Source organism: Limulus polyphemus, unplaced genomic scaffold (genome assembly GCF_000517525.1).
Source record: "Limulus polyphemus unplaced genomic scaffold, Limulus_polyphemus-2.1.2 Scaffold1060, whole genome shotgun sequence".
NCBI lineage: Eukaryota > Metazoa > Arthropoda > Merostomata > Xiphosura > Limulidae > Limulus > Limulus polyphemus.
Window position 1 is genome coordinate 203,935 of NW_013666670.1, and position 18,371 is coordinate 222,305.

The 18,371-nt window shown below is 35.2% G+C and overlaps 1 protein-coding gene across 3 annotated transcripts in view; it reads left to right on the forward strand.

Moving 5' to 3' along the window:
* LOC106461931 (zinc finger protein ubi-d4 B-like) overlaps window positions 1–18,371 on the forward strand; it is an 84,114-nt gene that overhangs the window by 33,611 nt on the left and 32,132 nt on the right. The window lies entirely within an intron of this gene.

An 18,371-nucleotide genomic window follows, 5' to 3' on the forward strand; every position in this document is an offset into this window, starting at 1 on the left:
ATGCAAAATTTTTAATATTCAGCACTGAAATGAATCTTTGTTACGAGAAAAAAATATTCTTTAATGACTAATATTTTTAACAACTAAAGACATCAATTAAATGTAAGCATAAATTCAGATATGCGTATGCATGCATTTCACCAGTGATCACTACAAAAATATTCAGTAACTCTAAGCTTACAGGTTTGGCCTAAAGGTCGTAACTTTGTAACTGCCAAAGTAACCATGAGATTAGTCACACTATAACTTTTGATAATGTTTGCATATCTTCATGAAGTTTTGCAGACTATCAGAAAATATTACAAGGCTTTTGTACACACACAAAAATAGATTTTTTAATTAAGTATTTTAGGTAAAGGTTTCTCTAACTTCACTCTTGATTTTTTGTGACAAACTTAGAAACTTGCTGAACATAAGGCAATGATTCACTGATGGTGCCATTACCATTTTCATGGACCATAGAGAGGTACTTTTGAGGGCAAACAAGCAGGTGTTTTGGACACCACTTATCCTGTAAAGTGACTTTTCGGTTACCATGTGTTATATACCTATATATATATTAATACAATTTACTCATAAATTCTTAAATTTGAGCTTTTCTTCATAAAACATATAACAGTAAATAAAGAATGTATAGAAAACAGTGTTATAAAACTGTTTTGCACTTGTGCATTATGCTAACTAACCCTAGTTGAAGCCTGCACATGGAGTGGTAAACAAATTGATTTTTGTAGATTTTATATATGTATTTTCATATACCAAAAAAATATAAATTACTAGGTTGATACCACAAAAAAACCACTTTACCTGGCTTTATAACTAAGCTATATGAAGGTCTAAAAATTTTGTTTCTGTTCGGAGTGTTGCCTTGATCATCACACTTCAAACTCTCTAACAGTGTAAGGGCTTTCCCCATGTCAATAATTTAGAAACACTTACATTATTACATAGTTCAAAATGAGTGGTTTCTATTGGTTATAAACATCTATGTTAGATAAGTACTATGGTTTCTAAATCTCAATTCTACATATAAAAGGTAGATGTGATGTGTGCTAGAGGTTGGCAAAATTTATTTTCTGTGGCAGGGATGTATTGAACCTAAGGAAATTGAATGAAGTATGTGTAAATAGAACAATTAACCTAGTTTCCAGCTACACATAGAAGTATACTGTACCTGGAGTACCAATCAAGTTATAAAGACCAAAATTTAAGATTTGTGAATGCTCATGTGTCACTTGACAACACGATTGAAGTTTAAGAATTTTTTACAGGTTTCTTTTGAAATAGAAGAATTAAAACTTAGATAATGTAAAAGTTTGAAGTATAATGTACATTATAATACTAATTTCTTTGAGATACATTCATAGCCAAATTATTTAATTAAGTTTTGAATGTAACTCACTCGAACCTCGTGATATGTACAGAAAAGGATACCTGTAAGTCTAGAGTTAAACCAATCTGGAGTGGTGAGCACCTTTTAGTTGTTGAGTGTGCGCTTGATTATAAAATTTCAAAGTTGAAGTAAAAATAGAAATTCTAACTATTTCAACAATTTTTTTACTAAAAATATGTTTAAGAATTGATATCTTGTAACAATTTTTTAGTGTAATTCACAAAGAAATGTGAAACATGTTTTCAAATTTACATTTTTGCACAGCTTCAAGGAGCCTCACCTTTAAACAGTTGTACTTATCCCAAAACATAGAATTGTTTTTGCTAAGAAGCTATCACCTTTGGAGAATATAATTCTTAAGGTTTTGCTTCTCGTGACATTCTTCCTCTTTCACTGATCTGTTTCAGTACAGTCTTTTGTTTGCACCCTTTTACAACTTTACAGCATGTGATGGGTACAACTACTAATGAAGCTCAGCTTTAAAAATAACCAAGGCATAGTTCAAATACTGTTTGATGGAGCAGATTAAGTTTTCATGTTGAATTATGCTTAAAAGCGACAGAAATCTTTTTGTGTAACATTAAGTAAGCCTAGTTAGATTTAGAGTAGGGTTGGTGATGGCAAAATATTTCAATGACTCAAATGTGACTCAAATCACTATTTATAGAATATTAATATCAAGTTTATTGTATTTAAACAATTTTTACAAAACTTTATTTATTGAAAAGAAACTATCTTTATTACAAATAAGTTAATCTAAATCAAAAATAATGTTTGAAAAATATTTTTATTTAGTTTGGTCGTTTGCCATTGTGATAGATCAGGTCAAAGGTTATCAAATAATCTTTGTCAGTTTCTTGCTGTGTTTTTTACATTTTATAGCCAGAAGGCTACTATAATCAGCAAAAGAAAAAAAACATAAAAAAATGAATTTGTCACTGAATATCAATCGAGTTGAAACTGATTGGGTTTACAGAATTTACTGATTAAAAGTAAGAAACGTATTCCAAGATGAAAGAAGTATTTGTAGTGTTGTTTATTTTTAAAGCCAAAAACTAAAAACATTAAACAAGTGTAAATATAAATTAGGAAATACTTGTATATACATTCCATTGGTAAAGTGTTTTTTTTATCATATTTTTCTTTTATTGCAAACACACTTCAAGATTCCTACAGTTAATATTTAATGTGTGTATGAAATATTTATAAGCCACAGCAAGTATGAAAAGTGTAAGAATATAAACTAAGAACACCCTGCCATAAAGTAATTAACTGCTTATTATTTACACATTATTCCTTAAATTGAGAAATAGTGCAATGAACACTGTCTTGTCTTAAAAATGTTTCATCACAAGACAAGCTGTCTGCTAGTCAGGAAGCTTGGGAGGTAACAAATCTTTTTGTTTCTTTGTAATTATTAAATTTATACATCATTTCTATAGGTATTTCAATCATAACTTAAGAATAACTTGCATTTGGAAATTAAGCTCAAGCATGTTAAGTCCAAAATTTATGATCATAATATGAAAACTTTGGACAAAGAAACCTCATTTTTTATTATTTCATTTAGCAAGTTCCACTAGTTTCAACTAAAAGCTGAGAAAATCTAGGCATACAAAATTAAAGATGTTTTTTTTATAACTTTAGTTAGACTTGCCAATTGTGACCAGCAGTGATACTGATGGACCAATACATGTAACTTGTATGAACAGATTAGTTACCAAGATGTAAAATCCTCATGGCTAAGTGTCTCTTTTAACAAAAATTGAACGTAAATTTTATTGAATCACTGCATGATAATTTGTCATAATACTAGCAGTGTTGTATTTAGAAAAATCCTGAATATATTGTTGTTTTAGAAATGCTAGTTTCTGTAGGCTGACTTTTAAGATATGCTGGTTTTATTTGAAAAGGATAGTCTATTGTAATGATGAGTTGTATGCAAATATTTTGTATTCAGCCTACGTGTAGCTCCAGATCATTAAAGTTCAGGACCATGGTTCAGATTCAGATCAGTAGTCAGGGGTCATGGTTTGGATCCAGCTTGATTGTTTGGTTTTGGTTTGGGTGGATATTGTAATCATGGGTCATGGTTTGAGTCCATTCAGGGTTTGTTGTTTGGGTCCAGATTGGTAGTCGGGGGTCATTATTTGGGTCCATATCAGTAGTCAGGGTTATGGTCAGGTACAGAATGGTAGTCAGGAGTCATTGGTTTTGGCTCAAATCAGTGCTGATTGCTCTTTTGTCTGAGATAGAAAGTTTATGCTGTAATAACTTGTTATAGATAATTTATCCATTTTCATTTTGATTGTAACATTACTGTTCTAATGGAATTGTTAAAGCTACCAATATTTAATTTCTTAGCTGCTTCTAAACCCAAGGCTAGCTCCATTTTGTTTTGTTTTCATACTCCGCTATAATTTTCTTGTTTCAACAAATACATTATTGATTTTACTTATTTAAAAAATGTATTAATTTAAAAATCTTGAACATATTTTTTTGATAACAGCTGTCAGAATTTGCCATGTATACTTTATTAGAACATGAATGTTTTGCTTAAAAATTGTTCAATGTACATAGAAAAGTGATATAGTAGCACTCTGGTTGAGATGTAGAGTGATATGGTAACACTATGGTTGAGATGGAGAATGAGTGAAATGGTTGACTAATGCTTGAATATAAAGCCTTTAGTTCGTAGTGTTTGAAATGTATGATTTTTTTTAAAGATACACTTGTGCATTTACAGATCTGTGTACAGATAGTTTAGGAAATGGAAGTGAATGTCTGCTCAGAACATTACAGTTACGTTGGTTTTTATGAGTGTTGTGATACACCATCTTTTTGGGGTGAATAATGTAGTGTGTCTTTGTTATTATTTTACCCTATCCTTTTGTTGTGTTGTGATATACTGTTTCTTGACATTCATGTACACTGTTTATTGTTAGGGTATACTGTTGTGTTATACCTCTTTTTTTTTGTTGTTGTGATACACTCTTGTTGCTGTATTACACTTGTTTTATTGCTGTGATATACTGTTTTTGTTATTGTGATGCATCATTTCTTTCTTGTTATTATACATAACCTCTTATGATACAATAATTGGTTATTGTGTATATTTTTTTCAATATTTTTGTTACATATTGTAGTATCTTATTATGATACATTATCTATATTGTGATGCAATATCTATGCTATGATAAAATATTTGTTTACATTATCTCTGCTGTTGTAATACAATGTCTGTTGTGATTGAAATGTACAATTTCAAAGTGTCTTTGTTATACAAAGTATCTGTTGTTGTGATACATTGTCTTTATTGTTGTGATACAGTATTTGGTTGTTGTGTACACTTAATGTTTTTGTTATAAATTATTTATTGTTGTGATACATCATCTCTGTTTGAACTTATATTATATTATGAACTATATTCGTATTAGATTTATTCTTCTCTCTCTCTTATGTACTATCTTCACAGACAGAATCTATTTTTTTGTTAAATTCATGTTTTTTTTTTCCTATGGCTTATATTTTGAATACTGTTGTTACCTTATATTTTGTTATATTTTTGCAAGTTTTGTTATTGTTATGTGCAATAGTTTTACAGTATAAAATGTATTGAACATGTTGCTTTCCAGGTTTATTATTGATAAAGTGTTTTTCATTTCTTACAAAAGTATGTGTTATCTAAACCTAACTTCAGTAATATTAAGTTCCATGAATTATGTACCAATGAATTGTAATTTCAAAGTTTGTATAGAAAAATTGTTTACATTTACAAAAATTGATGTAGATAAGTTTACAAAATTTAATTCATGTGTCTGTTACAGTTTCATTGTTTGAATTTTTTTACTCTTTAGCCAAATCACAATATAAAGATACATTTGAAAGCAAGTTTAGAAAAGTCCCTTGTAAAAGAATAACGTATCTACTCTGAACTTTTCAAAACAACCTATGAGAGTTATGTTAATAATATGTGTAAGAAATGACTTTGAAAGTTTAACATTATTGTTAAAATCATGTACATCAGTATACTTTAACATGTCTTTTTGTTCAGTGTGTTTAGAAACCCACAAAAGTGCTACATATATTCACACTATATATTAGAGTGTATCTTATCATTAAGTGAAAGGTTCTGCAAACAATCTAACACATCATTTGAACTGCCAGGTTTCTGTAATAATTTAATGCTGTTGTCACTGAAAGACTGTATGCTCTTAATAATTTATGTTGTGGTGGTAAGCATTGATATTGATGCATCCCTGATTGTCCTGTTTTTTTTGTCCTAAGACCACTTTTCTCATCTTCCTCTTACCCTCACATCTATCTTATGGCACTTGTTCACAATACACCTCCTCTTCGAGGTGACCTATGAAGATTCCGAGGGTTTTTGGAGGATACATTTGCCCTAATTACATCATTTGTGGCATGTTTGTTGACTTCAGCTCTTTCTTTACATACGTGGTTCCTCTGTTGTTGGGATCTTTTGGGGAGACACATTATCTTAGGGACTTACATTTGGCCACTTTTCTTCACCAGTTTGTGTTTGGAGATCTTCCAAAGACTTTGGAATCCCGAGTGGAATCTGTGAGACAGCAATCAACTCTCTCCTTGTTGGTCAATTGTTTGTCTCGCACTGAGTCTTGACCAGCCCCTATTTCTGTTCCCCATTCTCATCCTTCCCAACCCTTACCTGTTCCTTACAGTAGGGAATCTTCTTCTCCTCCTTTTGTTTGATGCTGAGTGTCATGCCTATAACAGTATAGGTGACTACCCTGTGGGTTCCGGTTTGGTTATCCCAGTTTGTTCATCTATGGTGAGAGTTTGCCAGGAATCTATCAGTCCTTCAGGTTTTATCCAAGGGACTTTTCATTAACTACCTCTTCCCTCCTCCATTGTCTCAGATACTTGTTTCCTTTCTGTTGCTTTGGGATCCTACCACATGTCAGCATCTGTCCAAGGAAGTACAGGGTCTTCTCTCTCAGAATGCCATTGAACCTGTGGCTCACCTTTCTCTGGGGTTTCATTCCAGAATTTTTGTTGTTCTCAAGAAAACTGGAGATGGGCAGCCTGTGATCAATTTGTCATGCCTCAATTGCTTCTTGGTGCTACCTTGTTTTACCATGGATGACAAAGGTCAACACTTTGAAAGCTTTTATCTCCACATTCCCATATTGCAGCAGTCGAGACGCTACCTTCAGTTTGTTCATCTACTTCCTCCCTTTCATCCAGATTTAAATATTTTTGTGGACACTTAGCTTCACGGGTTGAGCAGCAAGTCACTTCAGATCAATGGTCTGTGACAGAACAGTCTTACCATATCAATATCCTGGAGCTTTTTGCTGTCCATCAGGCTTTTACTCATTTTCCCCATATTGCTCGCATACAGACAATTCTACAGTGGTGACATATATCAATCACCAGGGAGGCACCTGTTCTTGTAATCTTTGTTGTCAAACGTTGGATCTCCTTTTTTTTTGGTCCACACTCACAGTGCTTATATACTTGCATGTCATTTTCCAGGTGCTTTCAACCTTGTTGCAGATCATCTTTCCTGCCCAGACAAAATTTATACAATGGAGTGGTCTCTAGATCCTCAAGTTTTCCAGTGGTTATGTACTCGGATGGGTACTCCGCACCTGGATGCATTTGCCATTATCCTCAATACCAAGTTACCTTAGTTTTGGTCTCCAATGCCTCATACACTTGCTCTGGTTGTTGATGCATTCAGTCAAGATTGGACAGACAAATTCCTTTATATGTATTCTCCTATCTGATTCCTTCCCAGGGTGATTTCTATCATCCACTCCACTCTGTGTCAAGTCTTTCTGATTGTCCTTTACTGGCTGGCCCAGCTGTGGCTTCTGTGGCTGCTCCAGATTCGATCTGCTCCACCATTGCCTCTTCCCAGAACTCCATCCTTTCTATGGCAGCCTCAGTCCATGTAGCTTATCCCACTGTTCCTACCCTTTGTCTTCATGCCTGGATTTTATCTAATCCTTGTTGAGCAGATCCAGTTTATCACAGTGAGTAGCTTTGTTGTTGGCATGTTCCATTTGACTTTCTTTCATGGAGATTTATCAATGCAAGGGGAATGTTTTCCATCGTTGGTCTTTGGGTTCTCTCCTGCTCATCCCACTGTTCCTCTTATCACACTTGGTCATTTGATTGGGGTCTTTGATCTCCTCAGTCACGGGTTATTGGGCGGCCTTATCCCACAGTTTTCATTTTACCCAATACTGTAAGGTTTTTGCCTCCCATACTTTATTCTTGTTATGATCCTCTCGGATTGGGATGTCAATGTGGTGCTTCACTGCCTTACTTTACATCCATTTGAACCTTTGTCTTCTTGTTCCATGCTGCATCTATCCCTTAAGGCATATTTTCTCCTCGTTTTGGCCTATGGATGTTGTCGTTTTGGATTTGTTTACCATTAATGTTCCATGTATTCTGTACCATTTCACTTATCTTCTCCTTTACCCGGATTGATCTTTCCCTCCCATGACTTCGGCGGTTCGGGAGGGTAATTCCTCCTTCTCTCCGATTTCCCTTTCTTTCATTTCCCACCTCTATGCCTCTTCTGGATTCTGCACCATATTTTTCTCCCTCCCTTTCTTCCAGTGGAATAAGAGAGTTCTTACTACTTTCCAGTTCCAAGCTGCTGGGATGGTGGACCATGGAGGTATCCTCCTGAATGAGAGATGTACAATATAAACAATGATGACTCCTTTCAGTTGAAAGTAGGGTGGTGGTGTTCTACTAGTGTATTTGACAAAAATCATCCTAAAAGATGCTCCATCTCTGCATAGTCTTCTTAGAGGTGATGCTTTTGAGTGAGCCATCATAATGATTGGGATCCTTCATCCAACTCCCATGTGTAAGTCAGTTCTCGGTGGTTGAGTTTTGGATTTAGAGCTGAACCAATCACCCTATTGCCCACACTTATGTTTGAGAAGATTGGGATTCTTCATCCTACCCTCACATGGATATCGGTTCCTGGCAATTTAATTTTGGATTTAGAGTTGAACCAATTGACATGATGTACTCTCACATGTGGTGTGTTGGCATATAAACAGTTCACCCTCCTCCTACCCCTGCAAGGAAGTTGGTTCCCAGCATTGGAGTTTTGGATTTAGATCTGAACCAATCACTATAAGTCCTCATACATGTGTTCAGCAGGTGCCTGTTTCCTCACTCATTTTGCCTTTGGTTTACTGCTCTGGTATTGTGGTTTATGATGAGTGCACTTGTTGGTTGCTCCACTTCTTCATCTGGTGTTATGCTGAAGATGTTACTGTTTTTGGTGATCCGGTCTGTTTGGTTTGAATGGGTTATCTATGTATTTTGCTTTGCTCAAATGTGTCCTGTTCGGTGGTGGGAATTTCTCCCTCTGGTCATCTGAACTTGAAGTGAAGATGGTGTGATCCTCTTTTCTACCCCTGCATGGATGTTGGTTCCCAGTGGTTGAGTTTTGGGTTGTAGTTGACTTATTGATAGTATGATTCTTGTCCTAACTTCCCATGGATGTTGGTTCCCAGCAGTTGAGTTTTGGGTTGTAGTTGACTTATTGATGGTATGATCCTTGTCCTACCCTCACATGGATGTTGGTTACTGGTGGTCAAGTTTTGGATGCAGTTGACTTGCAGTGTATGGTCCATCACACCCTAGCCACTCTACACTTTGGGGCACATCCCTTCTTTTACTTCCAATTTGTTCATCAGGGAGATTAAATTTATTATATATATATATATTGTGGTTAGGATCACTGTCTAACCTTTTTCCTCCCAATGGGATGTGCTCCTCAAAACTGTCTGCCCAAATCTGTCTCACCTTTTCCTCATCTGATTGAAGAGTTTACCTGGTACAGAAATGGTGCAGTCCCCCCACACATATTCCTTTTATTAAAGGATTCCCTCATGAGGGTGTCCTTCGGACATTTTCGAAGGATGCTTCTACCTTCTCCCTTGCACCGGTCCCTCCACCTGTTCAATGTGAGATTCTGGCTGTGTGTATGCGTGGAAGTAAGGTACCTTGTCGGAAGTTCAAATTTTTCTACATTGTAAATATATTTCTGACAGGTACTTACTTCTGCTCACACTTCCCACCCTTTCTCCCCTCTGTCCATCTGTGCTTAGGTTTCTGCCTAAACTTGAGAAAAGGTAGTTAGGTAGAATAACTTAGAGGGAGTCACATGAGTTACATGTGTATGTGGCATGTCTGTTCGTGGAGGTTTTGTCGCATTATAATTTGCATGTGAGAATCAGTTAAACTATGTGAACTGAAGGTACGTGGGAGTGAGAAGCTTGTGGCATGCAAAAAGAACTTTGCATATAGAGAGCAACACTGAACGAGAATAGCTATTTATGAGAGCAGAAATAAGTACCTCTCGGAAATATATTTTCAGTATAGGAAAATTATAACTTTTGTAAATTAACACAGCAAGTTAAATAGTATAATTATGCTATTTAATATATAAGTAATAATTATGCTATTTAATTGTATTTAAGTATATAATTATACTATTCAATAATATTTAAGTACATGATTATAGTATTTAATTATATTTAATTACATTATTATAGCCTTAGTCACCATCACCTGTCTACTTGTTTTCTTTTTTTATGTTTTTTTTATAAATTTGACCTTAAATGTGCTTTCAAATATGATGCTGTACCTTTTTAATTATCTTGAGTTATATTTAATGTTCATGCCAAGAACTATACTCTCTCTAAATCTCTTCATTCCCAATTATTATTTGCCACTTAGTCTGCAATACTGTGCAAGTCTCATTTTGTATGAAAACAATGTGCATGTACCCACACCCTCTACTGACAGAATCTGTAGCCAGTCTTCTTCTGTTGTGCAGTATTATTTCTACTTGATATCTACCTTTCTGTGAAACAGCCGTAGTTATATTTGTTGTGACTTTATTATTGCTATCTCTGGTACCTTTCTGCTTCGTAAACTTTTACTTCATGAACACAGAATTTAGATTTTCTATTTGCACATTTCCTGGTTAGATCTTCACACTTGGCTTCCTTGTAGTCCACTGATCAAGAAGCAGGATCTCCCAGCCTACTATGATTTTATCTCCACATATTTCCTGGTTAAATCATCACACTTGGCTTCTTTTTAGTCCACTGAACAAGAAGCACGATCTCCTCTTAATGTGCTATGATTTTCTTTCCTCACAGTTCCAGGTTAAATCTTCACACTTGTCTTCTTTGTAGTCCATTGATCAGGATCTCCTCCAAATCCACTCTGATTTTCTATCCACATATTTCTTAGTTAATTCTACACTTTGTTCTTTCTATTCCATTGGCTGAGAAGCAAAATGTTCTCCTAATTCACTATGATTTTGTATCCACACAGATTTCCTTGTTAAATCTTTACCCTTTTCTTCTTTGTAGTCAATTATTTGAGAAGCAGGATCTTCTTTCAATACACTAGATGGAGTGCTGATTCATGCATATAGTCTTCCTTAACTGTTTACCAATAAAATTAGAATTTTTACCTCATGAAATGTAGTGGATATTTGTTGCCTTGAATTCTTCACTTGATTTTTTTTTTATTGGTTGTTGTAAAGGGTTATTGAGTTGCTGGAATCATTCTTTTCTTGACTTCCTGCTAAGAGGAAATTGTTTGTTAAGTTGAGATGCTGCTTTAATTTTACATGTTTCAAATCCTTTGTCACTTGTTTTGTAAGATTTCATTTTTTTTTTGGAAGATATTCTTTTGCTGGCTTCTGCTTATGATTGATCTGACACGTATGCTTCTGTTGTCAGCCCCACTCTATTTTTGTGGGATTGTTTTATTCACATCCAGATAGAAGCTTGCTTTTAATAGAAGGTAATTGCATTGTTGAGCTAACCAATTGAAAATTATCATTTTTTGTGTGCCTCCTTGTGAATGTCCTGCAACAGATTATTTATACCATATCAATCAAGATTCAGCATTTTGGGAATTGTTTGCTTCTTCTTTTAAGAGGTAGCTTAAGCTTCTCATTTCTTGTATATGATCACTTGAGTTTCAGCCTCCATCTACTGAATATTACAGATTTCATCTCATCAGATCTTCTATTTAGTTAGGTCCTTTGTGTGATAACTGTAATTTCATTAATCATGCAAAAGCTGTTTTTTAACATTACCTCCCACTTTCACTAACTATCACCTCATGAGCACTCATACCTGTTCTTCTGAGTACTTCAGTACTCCTTTAATGTACATCTGGCTTTGGTGTTGTTTTTGGTATTACTACTCACTCTTAATAGCAGGTGTCTGGTGTTTTATATCTCATTCCACTGCTGTTGAGATGATCTGCTTGATTAGCTGTATGATAAGAGCTGGCATCTTACTTGAGAGGCATATTTCTATTACCAGTGTGTCAGTGTACTGTGTTGCTAAAAAAATGAGATGCTGCTTCACAATAGTTCTTTATGCCATCTGATGTGTTGTCATGGAACCAGTACTAGGATGTTGGACTGCTTAATGGATCATGTCTCCCACAAACAGTCTGGTTATCACACTTTGGTAATAGTCATGTGGCTACTTGATTTGGACAACTTAATGAGTCATGTCTCTTATAAGTAAGCTGGATATAACACCTTAGTAAGAATCATGTAGCTATCACATCTCCCACAAACAAAATGACAATAAGACTTTAGCAACAGACTACTTAAGGGATCACATCTCTCACAAACAATCTGGCTATGACACCTTAGTAAGAGTCATATGGCTATGTGGCTTAGACTACTTATTGAATCATGTTTCCTCCAAAATAACTGGATATAACACCTCAGTAAGAGGTGTGTTGCTATGTGGTTCTTCAGGATTCACATCAGTTGTTTTTTTTTGTTTCTTTTTATCTTTTGAAGATCGACTGCTTGTTTCTCTACTTTCTCCAGAGCCAACAGTTCAGGTATTGTCTGAATGTCCTGTAACAAATCATTTATACCTTATCAACCAAGAGTAAAGAGTTCAGTAGTTGTCTGAATTTCTGCAACAGATTATTTATGCTGTATCAGTTATGAGTCAACAGTTCAGGAGTTGTGCGATTGTTCTGCAAGAAATTATTTACACCGTATCAGTCAGGAGTCAACAGTTCAAGAATTGTATACTTCTTGTAGGAGAAGGGTCATCTCAAACACTTAGTTTTCATGTAGAATGATATTTGCACAAGGTTACAGATTGCAAGTTGCAGTCAGTAGTTGAGGAAGGAATTAGGAGAGTATGACATTGCTCCAGTATTTTGTATGAACAAGAGATTTAGCCCAAGGTTATAGCAACTGTCAATTACTGATTATGGCTAAAATGATTTCTTTTTATTTACTGTATATTTATATATCATGAGAATTGTTTCTAAATTTATTTTATATTTGACATACATCATGGCATCTAAATACTATGTATTTTGGGTACAAAATTGCTATTAGTGTAATTAATTTACAAAATATTATTATCCTAACAGATTAAATTAGCTTACTAAATGGTGACAGTTATGTTATTTTCAGAGTAATATGTACATATTTTTACCAAAATATGTGTAACAATATTTAACGAATAATTTTGTTGATTTACTAAGTGATGAATGTTATTAATTTATGGTAATTTACCAAATGAAGTAAGTTTTAATTCATTTATAGAAAAATGAAGGGAATTTACCAAATGAGGTATCCTTACAATATTTACTGGTTGATACAGATAACTTGACAAATGATGGATGTTCAGAGTATTTACAGCTTAATAGTTTTTAATACTTGGGATACCATTTTAAGAATTCAGAATTCTTTCACAAATAAGCAGTTTTGAAAAAATTGTGGATACTATCATTACTAATGAAAAGGCCATAGCATGACTTGGTTGTTAGGATGCTAAAGTTACAATCTGTAGGTTGCAGGATTGAAATCCATCACTGAACATGCTTGCTCTTTCAGCTGTAGAGGCATTATAATGTGATTGTCAGTTCTAATGGCTCTCTCATTGAAGTCTGCACAGGCCTGAGCTAGGTAATAAAAAAGATCTGGGTTTGGACTGAGTTGACTTTGATGAAGTGACTGTTATCAAACGTATTTGTAAAAGGATTGACTTTGTAGGGCTTTTTGATTTTTTCAGGTTTATAAACTTTGTTTAACAAAACATTTTCAAACTTATTTCTTGAGAAACGGTAACTTACACCCATAGCTGCAGCCATACAATACATATCTGGCACTTTCATAATTTTTATACTCAGTATCAAAGGCATGGCTTTAAGGAATTTTGTAATCATACAAATACTGTCTCATGCCTCTCTTGTATCAGCTGTTAAAACAATCATATTAAATAGCAACCATAATGTTAATGAATACACAGTTTAAGCAGTGAAAGTGTAGAATATTCTGTTTTTGCACAACACTGCAGAGAGTAGTTGGTTGAGGCTGAGAATACATTAAATATGATTAGTGCAACAACTTATATTATTTTTTTCTTCTCTATCTTGGCAGGTTGGGAACTAAAACAGGTAATCTTGATCTTTCCATAGTCTGCTGACCTTGTGAATGAGTAATACTTTGTTTAAGCTTCGAGTCTAAGTCAGGTTTAGTGTGAAGAAAACTGTAAATCACGTGGGCTCAGGTAGCAAATAGATGATTGCTGGGCCTGGCTGGGTAAACTTCTAAATTTCAGCCTGTGCAGACCTCTAGGCTTTCTTGCTTTTTCCACTAAACACTCGGGGATGTTACTATGTGGGTTAACACTAATGATGCAAAATGTTATAAGGAAAATATGTCTTAATACTGGCCATATGTTACACACCAAACTACATATAATAACACCAACACTCAAGCAACCATCCTTTTAACCTCAGTAACAGCTTTTGCATACAAGTGTATCCTAATGTATCATAATTATACATTCATGTTCTCATGTTTCTAACATCTTCAGAAGTTCTTAACACTCCTTAACAAGTGTCATTCAACACTGTAATCGAAATTGTAGACACTCTGAAGGCCAGTAATATTACTGCCATTGTGCACCATGTGATTGGTTCCATTCGGATTTAAAATCCAGGATTCGAGACCCCCTGCTTCTATTACTTCAGCTGAGCCTGCTCCATCTTCTTAATGTTTCACCACTGTTTTCATTCCTGCCTGCTTTTGCTTCTCATTCCCTTTTCCTGATGAGGATTGGGTAGTCTCACCTTTGCTCTTTCACTACTTGGATTCCACAGATATGTTTCTTTTGTTTTCTTTCTCCAGTTATGTTTTGCTGAATTTCAGGCTCCCATGTGGTATGAGCTTTCTTAACCTGAATGTTTTCTTTAAATTTATAGATCTCCTCTTTTTCCGTCCTTTTTTTTCTTTCTCTCTCTCTCTATTTCTTTGTCTTCGACTCTTCCTCAACTTATTTGCTCTTTCTCACATTTCACATTCTTTTTGAGGCTTTTTGTCAAAATTCTGTCAGCTTTACTGAGACAACTTTCGGATACCTGTTTTCAACCTTACCTTTGATTTTTTTCTCTTTTGTCCCAGTTGAAATGGCTTATTTATTAATTAGATGTGCTTCATCAGGTTGTATTTCTTTCTGAAATTTGTCTTGCTCAATTTTCTCTAGTGGATTTCTGTCTTTATGAATTGTTTTTTGATGGTGTTTATTATATTTTGAATCTAGAGCTGATGGAACTCATCAGCAATCATCTTTTCTTACTTTTGGTTATTGCATTTAGGACCTGTTGGCCCCTCTATGTTTCTCATCATATACAGCCTTGTGGGGTCCCCCCCCTCTTCTGTTCCTTGTCCTGATGTTAATTTCCCTTGTTCCCTTTCTAGGCTACTCAGATGCTATCTCATGGGTTTTTTCCTGACCTTTTGCTCTACACCTCATCTGATTAGAATGTCATTGAACATTTCCTTGATCCAACTCTGAGGAGGTTTTACTCCCATCTTTTTGTCATTCTCAATAAGATGGAAGTTTGACATCTTCTCATAGATTGGTCCTACTGAAACCAGCTTTGGTTTTTCCTTTGTACAAGATGGACAGTTCTTTCACTGATGTGGATCGCATAGATCAAAGTTTCAGAGATTTTCTCCACTTCCCAATTTGTTTGCCTACCTTTTGGTTCCTTTGATTTGCCCACGATGATCGAACATTCGATTCTTGGTGGCTTTTGCTTGAAGGTTATCTGCCTGGGGCTTACTGTTTTACTGCTTTATGGATATTTGGCCTCTATTTGCCCTACCCAATGCTATTTTCACTGTTCCAACCTTCCTTGTCCTTCAAGACTCAATTTGTGGGGTGGCTGGTTTAGTTCTTCAGTTCATTCTTTCTCATCTTGTATTCAGGGCAGGCTTAGCCTAATCTTTTATATTTTGAAAATATAGAGCCTGTAATACTAAGTCTTTCATATCACCTTAATTTCCTGCATGAGAGGATTTATTTCTTTTGTGGATTTTCACTTCTTTTGAATCTCTTATTCTTCTTGGACATGCCCACATGAATTCCTTTCAATGGATTCTGGGCAAACAATGCAAGTATATCTGAAGATTTACTGTTTTCTATTCACTTCTCACTGTTATGGTGGTTCACTGAATCCAACATGACCCTGAACTACTCTTGACTATCTGTTTCAGGGCCACAACAACCATATTTGGTTGTTGGTAAGCCCTTGTGACAGTTTGACTATTTCACCTAGACTGGTTTTCTCTCACATAGTGGTCTCTCTTTAGTGTTTTCAGTAGATTTGTTCCCACTATGGGAGTCCTGTTGTTATTGACTTTCTGACTCACCTTAACACCTAATTTCCACTTTCTTGGTCTTCAATCATAGGCTCTACAGCTCTAGCAGAGAAAGCTCTGTGTCTGGAGTGGTTCAGTTTTTTTCCCTATGCTTCAGACATATTTTCTTCTTCTCATTTGCAAAACTTGTCATTCTCTTTTTAATTTTTGTCTACTTTGGATCTTTCCTGCATTATTTACCACAGGGACATGTTAATCTTCTTCTCTAACCACTTCTTACTTCCCAAAACTTGAAATGCTCAGAGGGGAATTTGTTTGTTTTCTCCATACCACCTCCATTTTCTTTCTTCTTGTATGATTGTTCTGACACAGGTCTCTTCTTTGTCCTGTATTGCTGTTTGTTGTGATCTCAAATGTACTGCCATTTTTCAGGGCAATTAACAACATCTTTCTTACTGTGGTGTTTCTGTTTCTCTATTAACTTATCTCCTTCAACTTTGCCATGTTGGATTATGCATCCCCATCCATCTAGTTTATTCTTCTATGAGTGATTACCATTTTCTTACTTTTTATTTCTCCTCCCACCAAGCTTGTCATCTCATTGTTTCTGTTGCCTTCTAGCCATCAACTTCTCATGTATGAGATTTTGCAGATGAGGAGGTCAGTATCACTCAACATAATAGTATCACATTCATTACACCACAGGTTTTGCCTACTCTGTGTTTCATCTTCCTGTAATTGTTATTTTTCACACCTCTCATTGGATCTGATTGTGAGTTGTTTTTTTTCAGGTCTGAAAACCAACTTATTGAATACACACACACACACACACACACACACACATACATATGGGACCACTAAGTGACCAGTGTTGCCTCACCAGGAATACATATCTCCTGAAATCTGCATTGAGTATGAGATAAAGTGTTAAGCCCATCTGCCTGTACTCGGTGCTCACTGTTGAAATGGGATTTTCCTTAAGACTGCTTCTGTTGCATCTATATATTTATATATATATATATATTCTCTTCCAGGTAATCCTACACTGGGAAAAAGAGAAGACAGTACTAGTTGTGTGACTGCTCATGCATCCAGCTAGTACTTGCTGTCTTTAGTTTTGGTCTCTCTGTGTGGGACCTAGATAGACGTGAGAATTCCTGTATTGGTCCAAGCACCTTTCTGGCATTCTCCTCAATGTGAATTCCTCACTTCCATTTTCTTCTAGTGGAGCCAAGGGGGAACCTTGCTTGCCCAGTCCCAGGCCACTGGAGAGGTTGATATGGAAATTTCCTCTTCAGGATAGTGCAATTCCACAAATATGAGACCTTTGATGGGAAGTATGGCTGGGGTGTTCCTGGTAGTGTAGTACAGGCCATCCTACTATATTATGAACCAAGCCCTTCTCAGTGGCTAGTCCAGATAGATAGGTCTTGAGTTATTCTTGGGAAATAGGTTTTTCAATATGAAATGCTCTGGCTAATAGTCCTAGTTACAGGTGACTGCTGTGAGATAATGGACAATTGAGTAATCTGACATTCTCCCAACCGTAGTGACATTTTAACACACAGAGAAAAATGCTTTTGACTACATCTTTTGTTCTACCACCATATTTTGGAAAAAAATGCTTTTTACTACATCTTTTGTTCTACCACCATATTTTGGAAAAAAATACTTCCTGTTTGAGATGGATGCAGTTTCCCACCTACTCATTTCTTTGTCCCACTTCCTACACTTCTTCCCCACTTCCACTTTGTTTTTTCTTACCTCTTTAAGAATGAACCTTTCTTCTAGTGACAGTGTTCATAAGGACTACTGGGTGAGGAGGATGTGTTGGAGGGCTATAGTCTAATGATTATTACTTCAGAGGCTGGTGTAGAGGTAGAAGCTTTGTTCAAGGCTTGTGGTATATGCAGAAATTCTTTATGGCAGTACATAAAGTAATAGCTGTTTGTTGTGCAGAGAGGTGAGTCTGTATATGAAATATCTGTTCAAGTAAGGAAAATGGTAACATAGGTGATACAGGTATGTAGTGTATTTGTTTTTATATATGGTAAGGTTATACAAGTATGTCGTGTATTTCTTTTATATATAGTAAGGTTATACAAGTATAGTGTGTATTAGTTTGTATATACACTAGGTTTTGCAAGTCTGTAGTGTTTGTTTTTATGTACTCAAAGGTTGTACAAGTATATAGTGTATTTGTTTTTATACATAGTAAGGCTATATAAGTCTGTTGTGTATTTGTTTATATATATATATATATATATATATATA